The following is a 9,608-nucleotide window of genomic DNA, read 5'->3' on the forward strand; positions in this document are numbered from 1 at the left end:
AAGACAGCAGCAGAACAGGACTGCAAAGAGCTATTTTGCAGGAAAAGATGTGTGTGTGTGGTGTGGTTCATAGTTCATCATGCTCACATGTGCTGGTTGTTCTCCTGAAAGTATTATGCATTTAGATACATAAATCATGAGCTAGGGAAAAAGGCTAGGTTTATCTAGTCTCACAGGAATTTACATATTTCTATATGTATGTATTTCTTGGATGCCAATGATTTAATAATGTAGAGAAGTATTTCTGAGAAAGTGTCCCTCTTTTAACAGAGGGTCTCCAGATTCCAAACGAGCCAATCTCTCCGTACACTCAAGCTGATTAAATCAGTTGTGACTATGACTAGAACTGCCACTGCATTCTCAAAAACAAGGGTCTAATGATCTATGCTGCTATCTTGGAAATTAATTATAAATACCTTTTAAAACATGGTAGTGACATTTTCGTTTTCCATAGCAACTTTTAAATCAAGTGTTGCCTGCACATGCCAAGTCTGTGGCCAAAAACACCATGTATGGATTATCTCAAAAAGGCCCTGTTTCAGAAAGGAAATTTCTTTTTCTGCTCCATTTCTTAATCTGAAGTGTACCCTTTTTCCAAATTGAAAAAACATGTAACATGGAAAAAATGTAACAGGAAACTTGGATGAAGGAGCTGGAACAGGAGGTCATCATTAAAAAATTCTAAGTTTAAAGCTGAAGAAGGGCGGGAAGTGTCATTCACTCCTTATGCCCTGGTAACAAACCTAGACTTGGGTAGGAAAAATCTGTCATAGACAAACTTCAGTATGTGCCTAGAGTGAAAGTTAAATAAAACCCAGGCCATGTGGACTGGGTTTTATTTAACCCAAAACTGTAAATCAAATCCTAAACAATGATGCCCCAAAAGAGTCAACAACCTTCATAAATAAAGATAAAAGCCAGCTTAATTTGTTAAGTCTGAGTACTATTCAGTTGTCCTAAATTCCATCTCGGCCCCTGAGCCTAGTGTTTCCTTTTTACTAAATGTTTTTGAAAGCCTGAAGTAGTCAAAACACCAAGTACAAAGACTCGTGAGCAATTTTGGCCATGATAATAAGTACTAGATAATAAAGTGCTTTTCTCTTCCAAATTTTTTTTTTCTCTGAGTTAAACCTACATTACCCCAAGCTTCTACCAAGAAGTTCAATTTCTCTGCATGAAAAGGTATTACTAAGAAAGAAGAGGATGGATGCTGTCATCCCTCAGGTCTCAAGCTTTCCTTGCAAAACAAAGGGAACAAATCCTTGCAGAGTACAGTGTAGAAACACCAGCAATGTACAGTTCACTGGAGCAGGGGGTACTGAGAACTCACAAGTTACAAGTCTGTATTCCCTGAAGAACTGCATGATGAGGAGGACATGGGCATGAGCCAGCTGAACTGTTTCTTTTCCTGTAGCAACTTATCTCCTATGTAATTTCTTTCACTTCAAAATCTTTTTTTGAAAAATGTTGTGGACCTAATGCAGCAGCTGCACAACACTGCTGCTGCATTCCTGGTTTGCTACACAGGCCACTCAGGAAAGCAACTGAGGAGGACTGGATAGTCTGTGTCCTCTTCTACAATTGTCAGGATCTGCCCATGCAAATGGTTGATCACTAGGAGTGGGCCAGTATTAAGGATGGCTTTTGAGGATGACTCCATAAACTCCAAAATCTCACTGCTGTAACTAAACAAGCCATTTGTAAAATCCTGGACAGAATTTCTTTTGGATTTCTTTCAAATTTCCTCCCCAGCTGGACATACACAGAGTATGCTTACACTGCTTACACTGAAAATGCATTATTTCCTTCTGCATTATATGACTTGGTTCTCTAATTCAGATGCTAGACAATTCATTTTAATTTCTTATCCATTTTTACAGGATCAAACCTAACAACATAATCCTCAGGTTTATTAACGTGACCACATGTTCTGCTCTCTCCCTTCTCTCCTAATGACCTGGGGCTGTGAATAGGCTGTTGTTCTGACACTACAGGGTGTGAATGGCATGTTAACATTCAAAGTTAGTGCAGGACCTGGTTGTTTGGCATCCCTGAATTTATGCCCATCTGTCAAAGTGGTTTTGTTTCCACTCAAACAGTCATATGTCCGTGGCAAGAGACAGGACAGGCACTAGGTGTAACTTCAGAGTAGATGTGGCTGGAGTGTTAAAAGGGAGAAAAAAGAAGAGGGGCAAAAAAAGTATTGCTTTGCAAGTAGCTACTTCTGATAGCAAGTAATCAAAATGTATGGAGATTACAGACTCAGATTTCTTGACATTTTGAGGCATTATGCCACAAAAAAATGCTTTTATCCTTAAAATGTTTCATTGCTGGGAATTTACATTTGAAAAGCCTAATTAAGGAACAATATTGTCCCCCACAGAAAATAAGCAACCTTCACAGATTCAGTGGATATCCTTTGAAGTATGCTGAAAAACTTATCCTTACGTAAGACTTCATTTTGTTAGTGGGGGGCTGATGTTTCTTCTTCCTTCAAATAAGCTATAAGCACTCAAACATAAGGCATAAGCCTGGTAAAGTTGTCCCACGAAGAAAAGAAAAAGCAAGATTTGCATTTTGGAACACCATTTTCTTTATTCAGATCACAGGAAAAAAAAAAAAAAAAAAAAAAAAAAAAAAAAAAAAAAGGCTTTACTACTTCAACAGTAAGCAAACTGAGATTTGTCTAATAATGTGAGCCACATTTAGAGCTTAAGGACATGGACATGTGCTAGAGATTCAGCAGTTTGTGCAAGGAAGTTAGGAAGTTTAGGAGATCTAGTCTAATAGAAAGTACCCAAATCTCTGACAGGAGACTCCAATTTTTCTCCCTCTGTAGTTGAGTAAGAAAGTCTTCCTACCATAGGTGACTTTCAGGAGGACAGACCTCTAACGGATCACCCATTAAACATGCTGAGAGAAGGTAGAGGAGAATCAGAAAGGCAGTGGGACTTAGCTAAATGGAATGGGGGAACAAAAATTGGGAAACATGAGGCTAGCACATTCTCATCATACCTTGGGTACACTCAAAAGAGAAGGTGCTTTTTGGAGCCAAAAGGATACCAGAATTCAAAATGTTATCAGGTATTGTGGCTCCCACAGCTGGACGACTCATGATAGATAAAACCCTGAGAGTTGTATCCCTTACATTTCTGCATGTAAAACTGATGTGCAGCCCACACATCCTTGAAGAGGTCTGGAGGCACCCTCAGGGCTCACAGCCCTGACCCCTGAAGCTGGGTCTTCACTGAGACATCCTTCAAGGACAATCTGTCCCAGCTAGCACAGGTTACTGGTACTTTGGAGGACATATGTCAAGGTCCTGTGTCCTGCAATAGACTGACCTAGCACTCTTCGACAGTAAATTTGCAGGAAAAAGAAAAAGAGCATTGGAGGAGTGTCCTCTTTGATGGAGGAGTGGTGAGTGGGTGTGAAAGCATCACTTAAGTATCAGAGTATGCTTTCAGTTTGGCAGATCTAGGTAGAAAATATTAGATTTACAACACAGTGAGTAGCTAGCAGGCAAAAAAAAAAAAAAGAAAAGAAAAGAGGGGACTTAGTAAAATCTCATGCTGAAGCTGTAATAAAAAAAAAATAACAAGTAAACATTTTTCTCCCCACATCAAGGTAGCTTGTAAATTAACAAGCAGGTGTTTGATATCTTTCAGCATCAGCAGTTCTCCAGAATGATTCCTGAGTTTTGTCATCTTTGGTGTTCTGCTCAAAGCCAACAATTAAGAGACAGAAAGAGTTCTGACAGCTCTATGGTGACTGGTGTTTCCAGCTATGCTTTCTTGCCTGTAATTAAAACATTATGCTTTATACCATTGTGATAATATTTTTTTTGAGCATCCAAATAGTTTATATATTCCAACTTTTTTAAGAGTTTAGGATATTACTATAGAAAATGGGAAAATAAAAGAAATGTAAAAAAAAATATAGAGATGATGGAATAATCCCATAGTGCCCCCCTTTTATTCCCATGATGCTCAGGTTCTGAGAGTTGCTAAACTCTTTCAGTTATGTTAATGTAAATTAAAATCATATTAAGGTGCAATTCCCAACTCTAGCTAACACATTAAGTTAAGAAAAATGCAGGCAGACTACTCTAATGTTTATTGGAAATGGAAAAAGACACAGAGAGAGGGAGAGAGAAGAGAATGTGATTGCTTCACAGTAAGTGGAAGCATTTCTGGATGAAATAGTACTAGCAGTACTTATTAAATTTCATAACAGGATGTTCTCAGCACAAATAACCTCCTTAGTCCTTGACTTTATAACTGGGACTGACAGAGCAAAACCACTAAGAAACCAGACAAATATAAAAATCTTACTTATTTTAAATTGCGTTTTCCCTTCTAGCATTGCTGCACAGACTCTCTGGATCCCTGAGGTTGGAGTACACTCCTACGTAATTCACTTCCTGCACCAGGAGATTTACCCTTCCAGATTCCTTCATTACCTGTTCTTAAACCAGCTCTGCAATTAGAGTGTGGTTATCCACTGTGTCTCTGTCCACTCATGCCTGGTCCCAGTCTCTGTCCTCTAATAAAAACACCTTTCTATCCTCTGAGTTTTCAGAGCAGATAAAACAGTCACCTCTGCACACTTGGCAGATCAAATAACTCTAATAAGCTGGCATACAATTCTCAGCTTTATCATAAAACCTTCACAGAGAGAGAGGTTGAGAGATTGACAGACCCTTTGTCTTTTATTGACCCTATTCCCCTATGAGAATCCTCAGGTGTAAACACCAGGTCTTCCCACTTTCTCTCCAGGAGAAGTTAGGAAGAGCTGAAGCCTTTTTTTTCTCAAGCAATCTGGCACTATCCTTGCTTTGGATATGCCAATATTTCCTGTGTCTCCTCCAAACCGTCTCCTTGCCCAGACTGTTCATGACTGTTCCGAGGACTGCCTAAGTCTTTAAAAGGCTGGTAACTCATTACAGGGTAAAAATGTCGCTTTTGCAAATGAATGCCTCCAGCATAAAAGTTCTGCCTTGCCATAAATTAATCCTTGTATTTCACACAGCATGTTTCTACATAACCACATTTTATGCATACCTACATGACTAATACATATGACTCATGACTAACTATTGATCAAGATCAGATAGAGAGCAAATGTCAGGGCGAGAAGAGGTTTGGAATGACATCTGTCTACATAAGAAACTGATATGAACACATAATCAGTCTGCTATGACTTACAAAAAATATTGCTGTGACCATCTGCATTGCGCTGTTACTTTTTTTTGGGGGGGTTGCATTCCTTTTTGCTACATTGCCAATTTTGCACCTATTTTACTTCCATTTAGATAACTTCTTATGCAACCCTTCTCATGCTGATTGAATTTACCAAAATAAAATGAAAATCTTAAAAGTCCAGACCAGAAAACACATTGATATTTAGCCAGAAGATTAATAACACATTTTGACATATAGCAACAAACAATTAAAAAACCATATCCAAACAAGCATTCTTTTCAGTGTATCCCACGTGCATCTTATATATATATATATATATATATGTGTGTGTGTGTGTGTGTGTATATATGTACACATGCTACACCTGTTGTGTAGTGAGGTGAGGGGAAGACTCTCTTTTCCTATACCAACAAGGTATAGGAACAACCTACACATCCATTTCTTAGGCATTCAGACTAATAGCTATAACAGTCTGCCCCACTGCTCGTCTCTAACCCTACCTGTAGTGCTGCGTCCAGCTCTGGGATCCTAAGCAGAGGAAAGATATGGACCTGTTGAAATAGGTCCAGAGGAGGGCCAGAACAAATTACCAGAGGATTGGAGCATCTCTTCTGTGGGAAAAGGCTGAGAAATTAGGGAATGTTAAACCTAGGGAAGAGAAGGCATCAGGGAGATGATATTGTGACCTTTTAATACTTAAAAGGGGCTTATAAGAAAAATGGGGCCTTTAGTGATTAGACAAGGGCTAGTGGCTTCAAACTGCAAGATGGTAGACATAAAAAAGAGAATTTTTTATGATGAAGGCAGTGAAACACTGGAACAGGTTGCCCAGAGAGGTACTAGATGCCCTGTCTGTCCCTGGAAGTGTTCAAGATCAGGTTGGACAGGACTGAGAGCAGCCTCATCTAATTAGAGGTGTTCCTGCTCATTGCAGGAGGGTTGGGCTAGCTTACCTGTAAAGGTCTCTTCCAACCCAATTTTTGCTGTGATTCTGATTCCAAGCCCTACTGGTTCTGGGAGTTGAGCCAAGAGCCAGAGTGAAGGAGGAGCTGGAAAGGAGCCTCAGTGCAGGATCTCCTGCCTTCCCCTTCAGAGAAGCGTGCAAGCTACATGTCTTGCCCTTCATCCCTGCTGCTGTCAAGACTCACACCTCCTTATCCTGACTCTTGCACACTGACTTGACTTTCTGGATCATGCCCCAGGACCATGAACTTGCTGGGCAATCGCTGAATCCAGGCTCATCCAAGTCACTGTCTCTGAGTGTTATCATGGTGCTGATTGAATTCCAGGCTCCTTGTTAATGTCATAATGGCCAGAGGTCACACTCAGCCCACAGCTCACTTGCCCTTTTGGAGCTGCCAGCTGTCATTGATACCCCACACTATATCACAGGTTTCTGACAAAACCAGCTGGTCCTCAGGTCTGTCCAGGATCCTGACACAGAGAGATCTGCATTACCATTGCCAGCACCAATGGCATTTTGGCCAATCCCACAATCAGCTGCCAAACAAGAATGTCTTTTTGAGAACCCCTCACTTGCTTTGTGTTCACTCCACTTATTGCTTGTCCTTGGGAAGAACTAAGATTATCATATGTTTTAGGGCATACCCAGAAACTCAGTTTTATTCCAGGGTCTTTTCTATAAATAGCTTAAAAGAGAGGTTCATACTATAGCTCTGGCATATGTTATCAGCAGAAGCTCCTTCGGTGTGAATATAGCGATCACAGGTGTTTGGCAGTAAGTGCTTGTTCTCTTGTGCCTACTCAAGAAGACATAACAGCAACACATATCAAGGCTATTGATTGCAAATGCCAGCTCTGGGACTCCCATGGAAAAGTGTGTCATCTCCCAACAGGTCAGAAGGAACATTATACAGCTGAAAGTCAACCATGAGTCAAGTGCTTCATAGACAAGTAAAAGGGGATTCTTTGTTATGTTTTTCCTCCCTTGAAACAAAATTATGTTTCTTGGATTGACAGCTAAAGAGGAGCATCTACAGACTTCCTTGTGAATGCCTTCCACAGAATTCTAATGTATGCTAAGTTGAACCATTAATATTCATAGATCAGTGTTACTGCCAAAAGAAATAATTTTTACAACAAATTTAGCTTACTGCATTCTAAGCTGTCAAATCTCTTTGGGATTTTGATGCTCAGAGACTCCTTTTAAGCTCTAGCAGAATCAGAAAACAAAACTATCTTGTAACTTTAATGAACTTCAATTGTTGTATCTTTCTTGCTCCTTTTCCAGAAAAACAAATCCTATGGATTCAGCCTCTCAATTTCTCCAACTCACTATGAGTTTGAAAAGATCAGCCACTACTGAAGCCAGCAGAAAACATCCTTAGATGGTCCTTTAATATTTCAAAAGGTTTTAAACATATTTTTGTCAGACAGACAACATAATAATTTAGAATATACTGTTCTCTTCACTGCACTTAATTTTTCAGATTTGTTTTACTAGTAGAAATGTCTCAAATTAGGTCATCATTTCAGTAAAAAGACTTAAAACAGATTTAGCCAAAGCCAGAATATATTTATTTTTACTTTTATCTGTTGAATTGTCTTTTGAGGCTACTTTCTTTTGTCTAATGTTACTGTGATTTATTAGGCTGTTGTTCAAACCTTAGCAGAGGACACCATAAAATATCATAAGTCACATGGTGGATTCCCTATACCCCAAACACCCAATTCTATTCAATAATATAAGAGCAATCCACATCTGAAGAAGCCATATTTCACTTTTCTCTAAGGGAAAAAAAAAAAAAAAAACAAAAAACAAAAACCCAGTCAATAAAACTACATGTTGTTTGTCATACTGAAGGAAGAGGAAAAACAAAAAGGTAGCAGTGTTACCTAGTACCATTGATGTCTCAAATCTAGCTGGATAAATTCTTCTTCCTTTCACTGGACATTTATACCTTAAAAATTAAAAAATTTCCTTAGATGGAAGCATAGTTTCAGAGCTATGGCAAATTACACGTCATGAAAGTATGTGAAAATGTGCTTATATTCAATCCTTGCATATGGGTTTCTTTAGAATTACATAGTGGGAGAGATCTTTTCCGAAAACTGAATATATTTAAAAGACAATCATGGGTGCTAGTTCTTACATTAAAAAAATCTCAAAATTACCTGATGTCCAAAAACTTTGATGGCTGAGACAGAATTTGAAGATGAAAAACCTTTGAGCACAACACCTCCTGGAAGTTAGAGATCCTTTATTTGTGTTCATCATTCATATCAGATTTTCTGGAGTGGGAAGATAAGAATGTGGCCTTGAGTCAAAGCAGCCTCACTGATGTAGCACATTTCCGTAATTGACCTGGCTGTGAAACTAAACTGGAATGCCACTGATCTATTTTCTCTATAGGCTTACAAACTAGGAGGATCGGATTCCATGCAAGTTCATTGCCTGATTTGATTTTCAACTGAACTGCAATTTGTAACAAAGGATTGTGGAGAACGTCACAGGCATGTTTGTGGCAGATTCATACTGCTGCAAACTCATGTGTTGCAAGTTGAAAAAAAAAAAAAAGAATTGGTAGGTTGCACTGGGAATACTTTAAAAATATATTGTGAATCATAAAGCTTTGAATGTGTAAACGTGCATTTGTTCACTTCTTTATACCATAATTTCCAGCAGCAGACCAGCTCTTAGAAAGCTGATATGACTCCTTGTCACTTATACAGCTTGTTTTCCTAGTATGTTTTTCATGCCACTTATGTGTGCTAGGAATAAGTTTCAACATCATGCCAAGATTTACAGAGGAAAAGTTGCATGGGCTACAGATGCACTGCAGATTTTTGTGCTTTAAATGCTTCTGTCTGGTTCTCTTTTATAAGTCAACCACTCTGCTTCTGGAATGCAATACAGCACCATGTGGCAATTGCCACAGTATTCTTCAGCAAGCCTGTGCTGCACAGTATGGTGTGGGATACTGCAGATTATTAAACTGAGCCACAATGTATGCACTGCATACAAGGTCAGGCAGTCCTGCATCAGCAGAGGAGTCATGATCTCAAGCAGCCCCATCCAGACCTGGATGTATTATCCCAGATGCTGGAGGCATGGCAGGGCTGGAGTGTGTGTCCCCTTTCAGGTATGACTGACAGGAGCTCTCCCAGTTTCATGTCACACTGCCTTGCCAACAGCAACCTTTCAAAGTGAGATATGTGCAGCACACTGTTTATTGTGCTATTCTGTCCTGTTCTTTCAATAAAAAAGTTTGGGAAGCACCACATGTAGAAAACCCTCAAGGGTAGAGTGTCTCAGTTTGGGCACAAGTCTAGGAGAAAACACTCTGGACTGAGTGTTTCCTTTAAAAGGGTTCCAAGTATTCCTTTTTGCCGATAGTAAATGAATTCTAGTAGATGAAAGCGAAAAAAACCCCAACAGTTTAT

General features: G+C 39.3%; 1 long non-coding RNA gene across 1 annotated transcript; it reads right to left on the bottom strand.

Annotated features, from left to right (window-relative positions):
* Positions 1 to 3,681: 3,681 nt before the first annotated feature.
* On the bottom strand, positions 3,682 to 6,475 carry LOC135299941 (uncharacterized). The gene is made up of 3 exons (XR_010361785.1): positions 6,158 to 6,475; positions 5,705 to 5,828; positions 3,682 to 3,798 (listed from the first exon to the last, which is right to left on the bottom strand). It is a non-coding gene; the product is annotated as an uncharacterized LOC135299941 (long non-coding RNA).
* Between the last annotated feature and the right edge of the window lie 3,133 nt (positions 6,476 to 9,608).

The sequence above is a fragment of the Passer domesticus genome, chromosome 4 (genome assembly GCF_036417665.1).
Source record: "Passer domesticus isolate bPasDom1 chromosome 4, bPasDom1.hap1, whole genome shotgun sequence".
In the NCBI taxonomy this organism is placed as follows: domain Eukaryota; kingdom Metazoa; phylum Chordata; class Aves; order Passeriformes; family Passeridae; genus Passer; species Passer domesticus.